Source organism: Pelodiscus sinensis, chromosome 7 (assembly GCF_052426305.1).
Source record: "Pelodiscus sinensis isolate ZL-2025 chromosome 7, ASM5242630v1, whole genome shotgun sequence".
NCBI classification, from domain to species: Eukaryota; Metazoa; Chordata; order Testudines; family Trionychidae; genus Pelodiscus; species Pelodiscus sinensis.
This window is the reverse complement of record NC_143058.1, coordinates 10,578,666-10,596,878: the sequence shown is the minus strand read 5'-3', so window position 1 is coordinate 10,596,878 and position 18,213 is coordinate 10,578,666. Positions and strand designations below refer to the sequence as shown.

The 18,213-nt window shown below is 48.1% G+C and overlaps 1 protein-coding gene across 10 annotated transcripts in view; it reads left to right on the top strand.

The window, feature by feature from the left end:
• SEMA5B (semaphorin 5B) overlaps positions 1 to 18,213 on the top strand; it is a 381,163-nt gene that overhangs the window by 205,406 nt on the left and 157,544 nt on the right. The gene's annotated exons all lie outside the window — the stretch shown is intronic.

The window sequence follows — 18,213 nt, the reverse complement described above, 5'->3', positions numbered from 1 at the left end:
TCTTCTCTGGAGTCCTTCCTTTAGTGCTGTGTTGTGGAAAGCAGTGAGTCAGAGCAGAGAGCTGGGAGATAAGACCTCAAGGTTTCTCATCCCCATTCTGCCACTGACTCTGTGCAATCTCGGAAGTCCCACTGACTTCTGCTGTAATTTCCTCCTCCGTAAGTAGGTTCAGTGATGCTTATAAACCTTACAGAGCTAATGTGGGCCTTAATTCATACTTGTAAAGCATTTCCAAATATTTCAATGGAAGGCACATTTCTTATTTTGACAGACCAAGACTATTGAGTATACAATCATAATAAAATTGCAGGTGTTGGTTACCATTTTTGTTGTTTTTTTTCTGCCTACATTTGTAGTCATTGCCAGTGTTTTTTGTGACCTCCATCCCAACTCTGGCCTTGATAAGATGATCTTAGATGCAAAAGAGCAGTTTGTTTAGCTGCAGAGGCCTCACATAAAAACATCAGAGACCTCTTTCTGGTGTCTTGCAACATAAGAATTCCCCTGAAGAGCTGGGTTCTTATCCCAAATAAATGGTCCTTGTCGTTTTATGTGTAGAAGCGGTACCCCTAGGCTTCGTTCTGTCACTGTTTCCACCTACCTGCCCATGTAGGTACATGACCCTCATATCTGAGCACCTATTCTGTCTAGTGTAAGAGGTTCTGTACACATCAGTGTTTCTCAACTTTTTTTTATAAAGTATCCCCCCTTTTTTAAAAAAAATAAGTACCCCTAATACCTACAGTTTTCAGACACACAATTTTTTTTTCTACCATTACAACACATTTGTTTAAACAGCATAATTGTAGCCAAGCAGGCAATGACATTTTTGGGTGTAAAAAGTACAAAAATAATAAAATGCTGTAAAACTTAAAACAAAAATTCAGTTTTCTCCAAATTTCAGTTGTGTTGACATATCCCCTGAACTTCTCTCAAATACCTCTAAGGGTACTCATACCACTGGTTGAGAAACACTGATGTACACCATTTAGTGTGTTGAGCTTCCTTGTCAACTGTAGCTTCCTTGTAAATGTTGAAGTATTGATTTTGGTTCCCCTTTGGGGGATTTTGCAGTGTGTCCATGGTTAGGCTCTTTGCTGAGAGCATCTGAGTGAGGCTTCTGTGACCTTTGAGATGGGGTGTCTAGGGAGAAAGGCAAAATTGAAGGGTGCCTTGCTGACCTTTTAGGGCTCTTGTCTAAGGCTTTATGCTTCCTCTGAGGTAAGGAAGCCATTGTCTATACATTTGGAAACAGTTTTCTTGTCTGTTTTCCATTATCCATGCTTTAAAGGTTTAAGTGGATTAAAGTAAATTAACAGATCTTTAAGCCTACATAATAAGGCACTGACTCTAACCTTGTTCTCCTGGAATGGATAAATAAACCTTGATTTTTAATTGCTTAATAACGCTGACTGTCTGCTTTATTGGGGAAGGGTGAAAAAAGAAATCCCTGAGGTTAAAAAATGAGTTGCAACTCCATCAGCTACTTAAACAAATAATACAGTAATGAGCATATTACAAGTACAGAGAGAGAAAGAGAGAGAGACAGAGAGAGAGAGAGAGTTGTCATCTTAATATTATCCAGAAGGCATTGAGGTTTTTTGTTTTACAGAGAGCCAGGTTGTAGGATCCATGTTTAAGATGTTACCTTCTGCAGATCATGTGAATTTTAGAAGCATATTTCAACCCTTGATCCTGAGAAGTCAGTTGGAGTTGATGCTCAAAATGAGTGTTTAGTTTGCCAGACTGCTTTGTTAAACAGGCATGTGAGGAACACACACACACACACAACCCAACTGTGCATTCCTTTTTCCTTTTGCTGCACTTTCTGGTATGGATTAATTAGAGCCTGGCAATTATAGAAAAGAAATAGAGATGAAAATTACAGCCAGCTCAGGCAACTGTCCTCACATGGGTCCTCTAAACCCTGGTTAGATTCATGGTTATCGTTTGTTTTGTACATCTGCTTACGGGTGATTGTTCAAGATACATTGTAATCTTTTGTGTTTGCTCTGCTATATAGTCCTGCTGTACTGAAGATCTTCTGTAGGGAAAATATGCAGAATGAAATTAAAGGCATGCCAATTCCTGAGCTGCAAGCAGCACTCCAAGTCCATGGAAGTGAGCGCTAAATATCCAAAAAGCACAGCACAGCTCTTTGTCTGATTTACCTTAAGTCCCCAACACAAGCTGTCATGGAAAGTGTTGACCACATTGGGAACCACTGCAGTTCCACTGTGCAAGGAGAGCAGACTGGAGAATCCACATTTTACATGCTGCAAAGTATTGCTCTGTGAAGACTGTTTCCATGGCAGCTCGGAGCAGGAGGGTGTCGGCTAATAAGTCCCCAAGTATGTTGTTTCAAGTATGTTGCCATCAGAGGTGCAAGTAAGCCAGGGCGCCCTGGTGAACCATGCTGGTAAGAAAGAGCTGGTGGGCTTGGCTGAAGCAGGAGGCAGTGTGCTTTTAGCTGTGTTCCCCAGGGCAAGCTGCTGTGCTAAGCAGTGGGCAACCAGGTAGGTTAAAGGGGGATGACTGGCGTCATGATCCCACACTGGTCTGGGACTGTCCCAGCTCCCAGCCCTACCCCCTGTGCTATTTAGGGAGGGAACGAGGGTGGGGGCTCACATCTCCTGCCTCCCAAAATTCATACCCGGAGTCTGCTTACTGTTCCTCTTCTGGTCACTGTCGGGGAGCGAGAGGAAAGCTCACAGCATGGGCCACTGGCTGTGTGCTTTCCCCTCGCTCCCTGAAGGGAAGGGTAACAGCGAACAGCGTCGGAGAGGAAAGCTCACCCGTACTCCACTCTCTTTCCTGTGCCTTTTGAGGCACTTTTGTGCCTGCCACTTGTTATGAGGTTGGTGCTATTAAGGATTATTTATCCATTCCACAAGAACAGAGTTAGTGCCAGTGCCCTGTTCTCCAGGCTTAAAGATGTATTTGTACTTTCTGCAGCTCCTGGATCCGCCAGCTCAGCCAGAAGTCACTTAAGCCCAGGTTTTCATGTGAGATTCCTACTAATTCTTACCTTTGTCTGGCTTTGTTTGGTAAATCATGCCACCTTCTTTATTAGTTAGAGCTAAGAAAGAATGTTGCTTAAATGAGTTAACAAATCACTAGGGTCTCTTAGGGTGAACACACCAGCTGAGAGGAAAGAACTGAGACATGTGGGGTGTTTTTATAGGCTAAGAAGGACATAGTTGCAAGAGTCCCTTGTTTCAGTATTGGTAGTGCAGATTTCCTAATCTAGCTCTTCTCCTCAAGCATGCACGGTCTGGGGACTAGAGCTGGCGATATGTTGAAACAGACCAAGTGACTCACGGGAGGCCCCCTATTCCTTATTTGTGTGTGCGTGCGTGCGCGGGAGTGGAAGGGATATTCCTGCTAAGGGCCTCACTTGAGCTGGCACTGTGGGAACTGTCAGCAACACTGCCTCAGCTGACCTGAGCCATCAATGCGGACGAACAGAGAAGAGGTGGACTGATCTAGGGAATTGAGATAGTTAGGTCCCTAACCACACAGAGTATTACATATGACAGCTATCCATATCCTATGTAAACCACTGGTGAAAATGTCCCTGCATGCAAAATTTGGCCTCTTTGAAGATACCTGATCTCCCCTGAATCTTGTTCAGGTGTGTTTTCTGTTGCTCTTGCCTGGTGTGTTTAAAATTAATTGATTTGGGAGTGTTCTAATCTGGAGTTTTACTTGGGGGTGTTGCGTAACTGTTCCCTACTACCAGATGAATATAAGTTGGGTAGCATGACTGTAGCTTGCTGTATATTCGTACATTGGTCTTATTTTTGTTTTAAACAACATATTTTTGGAAACTGGCCAACTTGCAAACATTGAGCTCTATGGGGATCTATTAAGTGTGTGCTTGTTGTATGGAAACAAAAGGCTGTTTTAACTCTGTGTGGTTGAATGATAATGGGGTTTGATTTATTTCCCTTGGATTTGCATGAAATTCTGCCAAACACCCCCACTGCAGTTGAACTTTGATGGGGGGGAGAAACCCCATACCGTCGTCAGTGAACTCACCTAGCTATGAAAAGCCCAGAGGAAATTTTGCTAAAGATTTGCATTCATGTTGAGTGTGCTTGATATTTTTTTGGTATTCCTAACGAAAAATGTAGTTAACAAAGAAGGAGAGTTGTGGGATGAAATCTGGGAGTTATTACTGGCCAGATACCATGGGGGAAACCAAAGGTACTATGGGGAAAATCCGTCGCCACCCTGGAATTTCCATTAAAGGAGTTGAAATTTTAGCTAGTAACGTCACATTGACTGGAGACCAACAATAGCATTTTCCTAAGACTGCAGTGGTGTAGAATATTTGACCTCCAAGGCATTTTGCAATGGATTTCTTTTCGATTAGAAAATCTCAAATTATTTTTTTTTTATTTTGAAAATGGAACTCCAGCAAATGAGGCTGATATTTTCTTCCTCGGGGCTAGTGTAGAATTTGTTTTGAAATTATCAGAAATAAAGCCACAAATAATTAAGCAATGATTAGGAAGGTAACTTTGCTCTAGGGCAACCATCTGAAAATCTCACATAACAGCTTTCTACTCCACAGTATAATGTGTTTTTTTTTTCTTTTTTTAAATACAGTAATATTTTTTCTTTGGTGCTTACTCATCAATGGTGTCCTACAAGCTTTGCAAATAAACACCACAAGAACTGATAAAAATGATTCAGTGTGCTGAGCCAAAAGGTCTCTGGGATGAAAAGGCTCTGGGAAAAGTGCCCTTCATTCATAAAATGCTTTAAACAGAGCGAGTCACTCACAAGCTGCAGAGAAAAGGAAGATTTTAGATTTTAGAAAAGGTGAGATTAAAGGAGAGGGGTGTTTCAGAGCCCCAGTCCACCAGTTTTTCCCACTAAGTGCTCCAGCACAGCAGTATCCACTGATGATGCTGGACCAGGGGTGTTTCTGGATTAGGGAAATGCAACCTGTAGTATCTATTAAATAGTTCTCATACATTTAATTCAGACAACGAAATCTTTGGATGGAAGGTGTTAAACAACAACGAGATGCGAGTACAGAGGCTGACTACATCAGTTTTGCAAAACCATTGGCGCATAAACTGAATCTGTTAAGGAGCAAATTAAGCAAACCTTAAAATCCAGAATGAGCTCTCCTGAAAGCATATGCCTATTTGTAGTGCACCATCACAGAAAACAGGTTGTTCCCCCCACACACACTTCTTTCTTTTTGGTGAGGTTGCTGCCTGGGATCTCTAAAGCAGCACTGCTTATTAGCAGCACAATTTCATATCCTTGAGTTTACCGTTCTGAATGATTTATTCAAGAATCAAAGCAATGTTGCATGCATCTGTTATAAAAAAATTAAGCTCGTGGCACCTAAAAAAACACTCAGCTACTCTTTAAAACTCTATCTGGACTAATTTCATGTAGAGATGTTAAATTTAGATTAATTGACTAATCAAATAGTCGATGGATTTCTATTGAAGTCTATAAGGGCGCCTCTGCCTTTGAATTGTAGAAATAGCCCTGCCAGAATCTTGCTCCTGTTCAAGAGCAGAAGCCCTGTAGGGAGCAAAGGGCCAAGGGGGACTGGAGCCCCGCTCCCTGCGGCAGCTCAGACTTTGAAATGTACAAGAGCCCCACTGGTGCTCTTGTACATTTCAAAAGGAAGCCAGGCAGGGAGTGCAGGACTAGCAGGGGACCCTTCCCCCCACAGACCCTGCACTCCCTGCAGTGCCTAAGCCTTTGAAACGTACAAAAGCCCCAGCGGGTACATTTCAAAAGGAAACCTCTCAAGAAGTGCAGGCCCAGCGTGGGAGTGGCTTCTGCTTCTGAAAAGTACAAGAGCCCCAGCGGAAATCACAAATCAAAAGCAGAATCACAGCAGACGCACCACGAGTGAAGACTGCTTCAGTCCCTACTCGTGCCATTTCCTGCTGTGCCTCTACCTCTCCTGCCCCCCACGGAGATGGTGCTGGGGGGGAAATGGCTTTTAAGCCAGCCTCCCCCAGCACCGGCTCCTGCTCCCCCCCCTTGCTGCTTATCGCTGATAGAGGCAGCAAGGGGGGGGGAGAGAAGCAACTAGTCACATCACTAGTCGCTTACATCCCTAATTCCATGTGTGTTACCTTTTCGACCTACTCTCAGTAAATTCCCTCTACTCCACACCACCGCCTCACCTGCTGTCCTCTGCAGCCCATCTCCTGTCACTCTCTGCAGTTGGGGGGGTCGCTCTTTCAGTTGTGTTATCCCATCTCTTTAGAACTCCCTCCTTTTGGGTGTTGTGGGTCTAGGGAAGAGCTGAGCAGAGAGGGTCCTGTGGCTAGGAGAGGAGCCCAGACGTCCCGGGGACAGCAGCGGAGCACAGGTGGCTGGTGGAAGGGATCCCCGGTATCTCTGGGGAGCAGAGGGATAAGCACGATAAGACTCATGCTTAAAGCTAAGCATGCGCTTAAGTGCTTTGCTGGAGCAGACCCAGAGTACTCATCACTCTACTGGTTCAAGCCTTTTCTTGGAAACCTCAGCACACATTTTCTTGTCTGTTCAGAAAGCTGCTGATAGATACAACTGGAAAACGGTCTTCTCGACCATGAGTAAGCCATCTGATTGGGATAATCTTTCTGAGGTTAGAGTGCTTTCCTCTTTTGGATTTCCATGTGTAGGGGAAGTACAAATGTGATGGCTACCATCTTCACTCAGACATAGGAGACAACTGGGGATTGCCAGAGCTCAAAGCATAAGCCGATACCTCGTGCTAATGCTTGCTGGTAGGGCTGTAACAAGCACATCTCAGTACCAAGCGGGGGCCTTTAACTTACATTCACCAGTGGGTCAGATGTCAGAGGTGAGGGTGGTAAAATACTGGATGTGTTTCGAAGGAAGCGGATTTCCAGGAGTATTGCCATTGGCATGCGGACCGGATACATGTGGAAATGCTTTGAATACACGTACAGTCAAACTCTTCTGGATGTTCTTTCAAACGGGAAGTGAACGTTAACACTAGAGGATGATCACACTCTATTCACAAATGTGCTCCAGAACCAAATGGTCACTGTGTTTGAAATCTGAGTATGAACTTTGCAGCTTGAGCCTCTCTATCTAAGAATTGCCCAGTGCTAAGAAGGTGGCCGTGGCAATCTGCAGATTTAAAACCCATTCATAAAGGATTTTTCAGGTTCATGTTCATTCATAGATTTTCGTATTTAAAAGCTAGAATAGATGATTAGCTGCTCAAGTTTGACCACCTGTATAAAAGAGGCCATAGACTTTCCATCCAGATACACCTCTGTGGAGCACAGCTAGTTGTATTTGACTAGGGATGTTAGTAGTTAACTGGTTAGGGCCTTGAGCAACCGGCTGTGAGCAGGGTGCTGTTCCAGCCCCATGAGGCCTGCTGTGAGTGTGTGGGGGGGCTCTCCAGCTTGGCCCAAGCAGCCTCAGTTCACGGTGTGTCCAGTCCGGACGTTGAGTGGGCAGAGGCACTCCAGGAGGGCTCCAGTTTGGCCGTGACGAGTGGGAGGCCTGTTCCAGCCCAGCTGAGCTTGTGTCCCTTCCCCTTTCCCCCTGCTCTCCCGCATTTCATTAACTGGTTAACTAATTAAATGGGATTTTACATCCTTATTTTTTTGACAAAAGAATGTGTGTTAACAGCATCTGAATCTCTTGGTTTTGCAAGATTTGATCGGGGGGGGAGGGGAATCGTTGTTCTGAATCCTGGACAGCACATCTGTAGGCAGAAATTACTGGCGTAGATGTGTGAGTGTAGAGATAATAGAAATCCGCCCCCAGATGTGAGAGAAGCTGCCCAAAGGTTGAGGGATGACAAAAGAGCGTTTTTCCATCAGATTCCCGTCGCTCTGAGAGACAATAGGCAACTTGCCTTCCAGTCTGAAAAGAGGGATTATACTCATCAGGATGTCATGAGAAGCAAGGAGTGATGCATGGGCACTCGTCTTTTCTTTCTCCGTGTATGTGACAGCTGCAATGCTGGTCGAGGCTTTGTCCCCACCTGAAAATGTAAAGGGCAGCTAGGAATCAGTGTGGCCAGGGCAGGAGTACTGGAAAATAGCTCTCCCAGTGCTCCAGGGAAACCACCTCCATGAGAGGAGGAGATAACTGGGCTGGGAGAGCAGCTCGCAGCTCTGCAGCCTGGTTCACACTAGCACTTTACAGCGCTGCAACTTGTGCTTGGGGAGAGGGGGATGGTGTTTTTTCACACCCATGAGCCAGAAAATTGCAGTGTAGACTTGTTCTCAGTGCACAATGGGCCAGGACGCTTACACGTCCTGAAACGTGCTTAAAGCAGCAAGCAGTCTCTGAATTAGCTGACTTGAGGCCTGTTAGCGGTTATGCTAGTGTAACTATGTAAGTTAGGAATAGCGTGTCAGGGAGGGCCCCTTAGTGCCTTGTACTGGCTACCAACTCTCAGATAGTAGCGTGAGGGGCAGAGCATGCTCTGCAGAGCTGAGGCAGCCCCATCTCCATTGTGCAAGCAGTTGGAAGGGCCTGGAACAGTGGGGGGTGACAGAGCCTTGGTTCCACCCTATAGTCTAGCAATGGGCAACCTTGGTTAGTGACTGGGCTGCATGAGAGGCCCTCCTTCATCTTAACGAGTAGTCCTGTGGCCCCTTAGAGACTAACAAAACATATAGTATCATGCGCTTTCATGGGCAAAACCCACTTCCTCAGATGAGCTCGAGTGACTGAAGAAGGGAGCTTGGCTGCTGGTGGGTGCTGAGCACCCACTGATTTTTCCCCATGTGTGCTCCAGCCCCACAGCACCCATGGAATTGGCACTTACGCTGGGAGGGGTAGAGTGGCTGTCTGGAGACCCCCCAGGACAGGTGCCAGGAAGAGCACTTTGCCAGGGAGGAATCGCCCAAGGAGGACAAACCAAGGCTGGACCTCTGATCGCTGCTGCCCAGAGCTGCATGGGGCTGTGAATGAATACTGGGGCTTGGGACCTTGCATTGGACAGAAGGAGGGAGGCTGTAGCTGGTTAATCGGTGAGGTGGTTCTTCTGAGTGGCTTTGCAGAGAGGGGCAGAGGAGGGCACTGGAGGGGGTTGTCGGGGAAAGTTTACTGGCCAGGAGCACCTAAGACTCGCCACTGGATTAGAACTTTGCCCAGGATTCCTGAGCTCGGTGTGCGGTGACACTGCTCTGCCTCTGCCCTTTCCGACTGTGGTATCACTGGGCCTGTGGGGCTCTGTTGACTGTAACCCTGTTTTAGTGCTCCCCCCTCTATATTCGTTTCCCCCTCCTCCTCTTGGTTTTCTCCTTTCATCTGCCTGTGGATAAATATTTCCCTTTCCTGTATTCATTATAGGAAAGAGTGTGTGTGTGTGTGTGTGTGTGTGTGTGTGTGTGTGTGTGTGTGTGTGTGTGTGTGTGTGTGTGTGTGTGTGTGTGTGTGTGTGTGTGTTCACTTGGGAACTGGTGGCTTTTTGGAACAGGCGCCAGCTCAGTGGGTGCCCTGGGGCTGGAGCACTCATGGGGAACAATTGATGGGTGCTGATCACGCCACCTGCAGCTGCCCAACAACCCTCTCTTCCCTCCAGCACCTCCAGCCAACCAACCACTGCAATTAGCTGTCCTGCAGCACTGGGGAGACTCTGTCGGCAGAGGGTGGAGAGAGAAGGGTGCAGCGCTGGGGGGAGAGGATGGAACTGGATGGGAGGAGGCGGGCAGGATGGAGTGGGGGCGGGAAGAGGCAGGGTGGAAGAGGGGTCTTGGGGAAAGGAGTGAAGCGGATGCAGGTCGTGGAACAGAGCCGGAGGTCGAGCACAACCCCCCTTCCCACAGACACTTTTGAAAGTCAGCACCTGTAGGTGGAACGGACATTCACAGCCGCGTTCCTGTGTGCACTTTTTCTGGGCTGGAGCTGCCTGCACAGTGGACCCCATGTTGGCCACCAGGGCGCTAAAGTTCCAGGCGGGAAATCCAGGACGATGTGAAAATGTGAAGGGTAATTTTGAATTTAATTTGGAAATGAGCCTTGTGGAAAGGACGCCAGGAATCCCAACAGGGGAACTGGGATGATGCGGCCCCGTTTCCTAGAACAAGCCTGTTTCCTGACCACAGCATTCTGAATCCCCACGCCTTTGGTTGGAGAGCAGGGACTCGGGCAGAGAGGGGAAACAGGAATTGCAGCGTCTGAGGCAAGGCCATGTTTACTGCATAGTGAAGACAAGAAAGCAAGGGGTGTGTGTGTGAGATCGATAGAGCGAGAGAGGGAATCCGGGGTAACACACAGATCTCTGCCTTCAGGAGTAAAGTGAAAGTCTGAATGCCGGCACGTTTGTCTAAACAGCCCTGCCAATGCAGCTGTTGATTTTTTTCCCCCAGGTCCCTGGCTAATTTTGCCATATTGTGTTTTGGCTTTGGGCTACGAACAATAGGGAGTAGGAGGACGCCACGCAGCACAGGATTGGAACTTAGTTCTCCAAAAGCTCTTGCACTAGCCCCGGTCCTGGGCAGAGAGATTCAAAAGGAGGATGGTTGTTAAGATGTTGGAGAATCACGCATTAGATTAAGGTTACCTTGTCTGAGGGTTGTAAGACAGTTGTCACCTTTTATTCAGCTGTGAAAATGTCCAAGGAGCAGCAAAGAAGATGCTTTAGCTGATGGAATTACAAAGGGGGGGGGGGCTCATCAGCTGTGCTAAGATTGATTGTGGGTGCGGTTGGGAATCTCTCCGGAATGACCAGTGCATGTTGATCTCAGGGGACTGGCAGGGCCGTCCCCAGGACAACCCGGCCCCCGCCTCTTCCCTCGCCTGCTCCGCCCCCATTGCACCCCTTGCCCGAAGATCTCTCCCCCAAGCAATGTGATCCAGGGAATTACCGGGGGCAGGGCCTGGGATGGGGCGGCAGAGCTGTGGGAAGTCAACCATCTCCCAGCCGGGTCACTCCACTTCACTGGGGTGGCTGGAAGCTGGGTGATTTCTCCCCAGCCCTCTACTCCGCTGAGCAGTGCAGGGCTCAGGGGAGCACAGTGGGCTGGGGGCAGGACATCGTGAGGGCGAGTGGGGACACCCAACCCCTGCCCTTGCCAGGCCTCCCAAATAATTCCCCAGGCCGTTCTGGGCCCTGCAGGCTAATATCCAAGCATTCAGCCTGGGGTGGCCACCCCGAACTGTCCTACGGATGGGATGGCTCTGGGGACTAGTAGCAGCAGCCAAAGCCTTTTTCCGTCTAGGCTGTTGGTGCTGATGGGAAGTGATTGCCCTCCGTGCCGTCTGTTCGGCAGCTCAACGAGACTCGTGGTCCCAGTTCAGTTGGTACTAGCAAAGAGTCCAGATCACAGAAGCTGCTATCTCGGTGGTCGCTAGTTCTCAGGGGACACTGCTCGATGTGGACTGAGACACTCCAGCTGAGCAAATTAGAGGCCACGGAGAGGTTGCCAGGGGGAGAGGACATTGTTGCTGAAGTCCGACTAAGCGGCCTGAGACCTGAACCTTTGTTACATGGTAATCTGTTGCTCAGGGGTGGGACCCGAATAAGTTGCCTAGGAAGGTTGTGGAATCTCCATCTTTGGAGATATTTAAGAGCAGGGTTAGACAGACATCTATCAGGGATGGTCTAGACGGTGCTTGGTCCTGCCGTGAGGGCAGGGGACAGGACTCGACCTCTCAAGGTCCCTTCTAGTTCTAGTGTTCTATGATTCGTTGACCCCATGCAAGTTGAGACCATTCTGAACGGACCTTTCCCAGCAGAGAGCCAGTGGCTGATTGAACACGAAGCGTGAACTAACGAGGGTCCGGCCCTCCCTGTCGGAGCTGAGACGCTGTGTGAGAGATACTTTCATGGCTGCTGCCTTAACTGTTCCTATTCTCTGGATATGCAATGTCATGGCTGTCGAATGAGCCCACTTTCCACAAGGACTAAATTCACACACACAACTCAATCACAAGGAAAAATTGCCACTCTCTCTTGGGAGACGGGCTGCCAGTGAAGCCAGCTCAAATCTGTGCAAGAGGCCATCTTGAGGCGCTTAGGAAACCACTCTGCGTGTGGTCAGGTTAGCCCTGTACAGGTGTGGGTTTGAGTATCTGTAGAGCAGGTATTTACTTATGCCACTCGGTTTGGGAGGCGCCCAGGAGTGTAGTATGTTTAACTGCATTACACAGGCCTTTACTGTTGAATCAGCTTTATTTTATGGGAACTTTATGTAATATATATCTGTAGTCTGAAGGTTAATTAAAGCAGTTTCTTCTTCGGGTTTGTTTCTGGAAAGGAGTCCTGAGGGACTCCTTCCCATTAATTTCCTATCTTGCCTATTTCAGTATGTTTTTGCTATGTCTTTTATGTGTTTCAGTGCTCCCTTTTCATTTCTAACAGGGAATAAATGGGCCCAGGGTTCAAACTGACAGTGATGGTGGATTGCAGTGGCATACCTCTAATAGGGATATTACTTAGCACCTAGAGAAGCCTGCAGATTTTCCAGATGCATGCATTTGACACCTTGATCCTTAATGGTGTGCAGCAGGTTGCATGAGACAGTTGCACGACAGTGCAAGTGGAAGCGCTGTGTGAGCACTAGTGAAATGAAATCCTTTATATAGACATGTCTCTGTTCTCCTGTTTCCATATTCATAAGGATGCAGGGTATGACTGAGATAGAGAATGGGGGTTTTGGAGGAGACATGGGATTTTGAACGGGATCTTAATGAGACTTCTAAGGCACTTTCCATGTCTAAAGCTTGATCCAAAACCCAAAAATTACTGGAAAAAATCCCACTGGCTTCTGCGGCCTTTGGAGGCCCTTTCGCCCACCCAGTTTACATTGAGGTGATTAATGCACAGCGAAGTGCTAGCAGGAACAGTGATTTGCCTCCCAAATGGCATTGTGCCTGACCTTAGCCTCAAAAAATGCAACAAGTTCCTTGTCTTTTCTCCCACCCTCGTGCATGCATGGAGGGCAGAAGAAATCCCAAAGACTGATGGCTTTTATGAAGGCCCTGGGTCTTTTCAGTTATGTTTGTGAACCAACTTAGGCCACAAATAGGCCAGCAAAAGTTCAGATGGTCTGGATCACATCGCTGATACAGGGGTGTATTTGAAACCGTTACACTTTGGGGTGTTAACGTGGAGAAAGCCACAGTGTGGCTCCTTAACCCCTCTGGAAATAGAAATGTAAAGCACAAAGAAGGCCTTGATGAGCAGATTGCCTTTAAGTCATTTGTTTCCGAGATTTCCTGCCCCTGCTGCCGACGTACCAAGCTAGTGCGTTGGGTTTTAATTTTTCATCGTGTTTTAAAAACAGATACATTTGCAAAGGTAAACATGCCTCAGCACGGAGGGCTTCCAGCCAAATGAAAGAGACGGCTCTGAAAAATCAGCTCTTGGAGAAAGGTCATATGCAAGCAAATGCTAGAGTTCATTGGGTCCATATGTGTAAACTTCAGCTAAGGTGAGACAGGCCCAGCCAAATACTTACTCTAGCAGAAGTGAGGCTCATTGTAAAATAAAAGCACTCAGCTGCCCTTGGGGATGCCTGTGGTCTGAGTGATAGGATTTAAAGTGTTGAATGAAAAAGACCTACATCCTCCCTTGCTGCTTAGATTTCCATTCCGACTTTATCCATTCACTCTAACAAAAAAGAAGGTTGGGGAGGATAATGTGCCGTTTGGCATTAATTCCAATAACTTGCAGTTAGACTGTCTTAGCTGGGAAGCACGCTGAGCTTAATAATCTCCAGCGACATGCCTATCAAAGATTAATTTTGCTGTGAAGATCATGGCTTGCAGCCTTTAATTTAATAATCAGAAAGGGTTTCTTAATAAGTTGCACCCACCTGCAGGAGTTCCTAGAAAGCAGGACAGTAGCTGTTATTTCATAGGCTTGCTTGATCTTTCATCTGACTGCAGCAAGAATTGAGCCACCTACAGCTTTTTCATTAAGCTGCTTGTTGTTTTTGTACTGTGATTGGTCAGAGCTTGCTATTTAAAAGGAAGAGCGGAGGACCAGACCTCTCTGAAATGAGGATGTTTCAATTAGAATAGCAGATGAAGAAATCCTCTTTCCAGTAAACTGTATGAGTGGGTTGGGGGGAGGGGGAGAAAGGAAGGGTGGGGAAAGTTGGCAGGAGGGAAGAAAAACAGAGAAATTAGGGCATAAAAGTAGGATCCTTAAAAGGCTCTATTGTGTGCTGACCTTCCCCTCCCCTCCGTTAGATAGATGGCGTTTGACTGACCCCATTAGACAGCATGAATGCCCAGCTGACTCACCTGCCTGGAAAGGTGCTATTCTTACAGCATCTGCTGCTTGGCTCAGAAATGTTTCTGCAGCTAAAGAGCTAAAGGAAAAGAAGTCAGAGCTGCCGGAGGTGAAACCGTCACACCTCCCGGGTGATAGCACACCATTAAAGGTGACAGGGAATTGCTCAGGAGGTGGAAGTGCCTGAAGATTAGCTTGGCTGGCAGAGTTATTGCCTTCCTCATGTCTTTCTATTAAATTGGTATTGATTGCAGTGGGCGGGGATGGCTCACACGGGAACAAATTCAGCTGTGGGTGGGAGACATGAGACCGTGGTGGGGAATGTGGAAGCTTGGAAGAAAGAGTCAGCCTAGGAAAAGGCAGGAGAGGTGAAGAGGATGTGTTGGGAGACTGGGTGAAGAATGTCCAGGGTGCGTCTCCAGCTTATGTTGGCTCCAGGCCACTTTTAGCCTTCATCTGTCCACCCTGATTGCTGGAATGAGAAGGGGCCTCAGGGCCAGATGTTTGTGTGTTCTATACCCCGCACACTCTGCAAAGCAGGCCAAGACCTGAAAGTGCTTTGCAAACAGTGAGCACACCTGTGGTGCCGGGAAGCATTATTACTACCTCTGTAGAGATGGGGGAACTGCAGCACAGAGAACTTCAGAGCCTTCCTACAATGAGGCACCATACCCCACACTTAGTGCGTATATGAAATGTGCTGATTTTAAAAAGCTCCAAGGGGCTGATTGCAATCTGTACGTTGTTCTTCCAAGTGCTTGCTCACGTCTGTTCCGTATTAGGCGTGTGTGCTTGCCATGTGCAAAGATGCTGGAAGTTTTGCCCTCAGCACTATCCGTAGAGGACTGGCTCTGGTGCCTTCTGGAGTAGCGATCACGTGGGAGGGGAAGGGGCCAACTGCCCTGGCGCCTGGGGATTCAAAAGGACCCGGGGCTCCCAGCGGTTGCCGCCACGCCTATGAAGCCATGGCAGCAGCTGGGCCCTTAAATCGCCACTAGAACCCTGCACCATGCACTCCCAGCTGTGCTGAGAGAGGGGAGGGCATAGTGGTGCTGAGGGCTGGCTGCTCCTGGCCCCGCCCCTTCCAGAAGTGTAGAGCTGGCCACCCTACCTTGACCAGGGTCCTGGCGATTCTGTCAGCCCCCTCCCCTCCACACATCTCACAGTACAAGGGGCGCTGTCGGCTTCCCACCCCCTCAGTTCCTTCTTGCCACCACTGAGGGTGCATAGAATGTCTGCTGTGTTGGCTCGCGTTGTTTGTTTCCGATCTTATGAACTTGTTGAACCTGTAATTTAGTTATGCAGGGCATCCCCGCTATACATCCAAGATTCGGTCCAAAAAACGTGGATGCATAACGAAATGATGTAAAGTGGGGAATTTTTTTCCCCCGCGGCTGACTTCCATTTGTGCAAATTGGGTGATTTTGTGCATGACGTAAGAGTGGGAAATGGAAGGACTTATAACACATCAGTCCCTACAGGTGTCAAGGACGATCTGATGGAAATTATTTATACCGGGGCAACTTACAGTGGGGTCACCCTATATATAGTTAGTAGTTGAATGAGTTACCTTTAGTAGTAGTTTAAAGTCTTCAGTTGTCATGAATTGGACACAGCCAGGAGGTGGGCGTGCCCCACTCCCCAGGCTTCAAGCCCCTGTGATCATTGCAGATGGCCTCTGTCCATAAGCAATCCCCATAGTAGCTATGTTGGGCGAAGGACACAAGTGAAAAATGCTGTCTCTGGAAGTCCTTCAAGCCCAGGACTAAAAAGGAGTGCAACTGACTTCCAGCACTCCTGATGAAGTTGGCTCTCACTCTGACACTGAAGGAAAAGTCAGACATGACCCCTAACCCTGCGGCATTGGAGCAGAGTGCCCTGCTGGTGCTGTCCACGAGCTGGCACTGATCCCCATCCCCGGCTCTGACTAAGTAGTTGAGAGAGGCTGTAAGAGAATGTTTTCCTACTTCTTGAAAAGAAAAGAACAGGGTTGGGAGCAAGCTAAGACCCCCTTCGGGAAGTTGGGCCCCAGCTCAAGTCGAGTAGTGGAGTCCTCCCCCATGCCTTGCCGGTAGGAGCACCAAGACCAACCTCTAGTATCACCATGTGTTCGATATAGTTCTTGGGACCAATTTGAGGACTGAAGCCACTGGCTCACCATCAGTTTCTGAGAAGGGGATCACTATATATAGGGAGAACCCACAGTATTCCGTCTGCGATAGCTCTTTCCACATTTCAGTACCAGCCATATAGCATGAGGTATAGATTTCTGGATTTCTGATGCCGATCCATCAAGCACCATCAGTCACCGAGACCCAACCAAGATGTTCATCTCAGTTGGACTGGTCTCAGGCAAGAGCCTCCGTGACGCCCAATCCTGGTTGCATGTAGCTGTAGCTCCAGCATGAAGCAGGGGTCCCTAACTGCGGGACAGCTTCCTGTGCCTGTGGTGCCATCTCTTTCATCAGCACTGAAGCCCGTACCGTGGTCCCAAGCACAGGGGCCAGTACCATGTTGCTCATGGAATCCATGCAGGGTTCACTTAGCTTTCCCAAGCTGCCTACTCAGTGTCAGGAACCTTGGACAGGCCAGGAACCTTAACATCCAAAACCCCTCCAGTGCTCAAGGTGTCAGGGGAAAGACCCCACCGGTCTAGGGTAGGAAATGTATGTAATTAACTGTGTAACCGCTGAAAATTTCAGAGGCTACATGGTTACACATGGGGCAGCAGGAAGCTCCCCGGGAGCCTGCATGTAACCATCATGTTAACCATTTACATGGTTACACTTTCACATCCCTAGTCTAGGAGGACCCAGGGGATCAGCTTGCTGGACTACTGATGGATGATGAAGAACCTGTGGTACTGGCATCATTCTTATTGTCGCCCGATGAGGTCATCTTGGGCCCCCTCACATGGTTTCTCAGGATGACACTAAGCCTCACCAGAAATTATGGGCGAGGGTTGCATTTAACCTGGGCTACAGGTAGAGGAACTGGAGGAGCCATAGGACTCCCTCAGAACCACCAAGCATGGTCTTCTATAAAGACAAGTCCCAGCTGCATCCCCGCTTGCATTCCTGCAAAAGATGGGGTTTACCTTCCATATGAACCAGGACATATTCCTCTCAGTGTTCTGTCCCAAGCCAGACAAGGGCAGTGAACAGAAGCGTCTTTATGCTCTGGATGTCCACAGGGCCTTGGCTTTTTTCGTTAGAATGCACCAAGCCTTTCCATAAATTAACACAGCAGTTTCGTGGATAGGATGAAGGGCCGTCCGGTTACCTCGCAGAGGATCTCCAACTGGATCACCTCTTGCATAAAAACTTGTTAGAAGCTAGTGGGGGTCCCACCAACCAGTGCTTGTCAGAATCCATTTGACTAGAGCTCACATATCCTCGGTGGCCTTCCTGGCACACATCCCTATGCAGGAACTCTGTAGAGCCATGATGTGGTCTTTTATCCACATGTTCGTGGCACATTATGCCATCACTCAGCAGGCCAGAGTAGGGATGTGAATGTTTAACTGGTTAACCGGTAAGCCTCACCCTTCACCAGTGAGGCTTGCAGGTTAAGGTTAACCAGTAGGAGATGGAGCTGCTCCAGTCCCATGGGGGGGCCAGCCGCAGACAGAGGCTGCAGCAGCCCGACTGGTGGGCCTCCCTCTGTCCAGCCCCCCCATTTAATCGGTTAACCTATAAAACAATATGTTTAACTAGTTAACCAATTTAACGGCATTTTAGGCCTTAGGACAGAGACAATGCTGGATTTGGCAGAACTGTGTTGCAGTCTTCACGTCCATGAACTCCTGCCCGCCTTCTTGGATACTGAGTGAGTCACCTAATATGGAATGTCCATGAGCAAGCACTCGAAGAAGAAAAGACTGTTACCTTTTCCCATTACTGGTGTTCTCTGAGATCTGTTGCTCATGACCATTCCATGACCCACATTCCTTCCCCATTGTCGGAGTTGCTGGGGCAAGAAGGAACAGAGGATGGGAAGTGCTG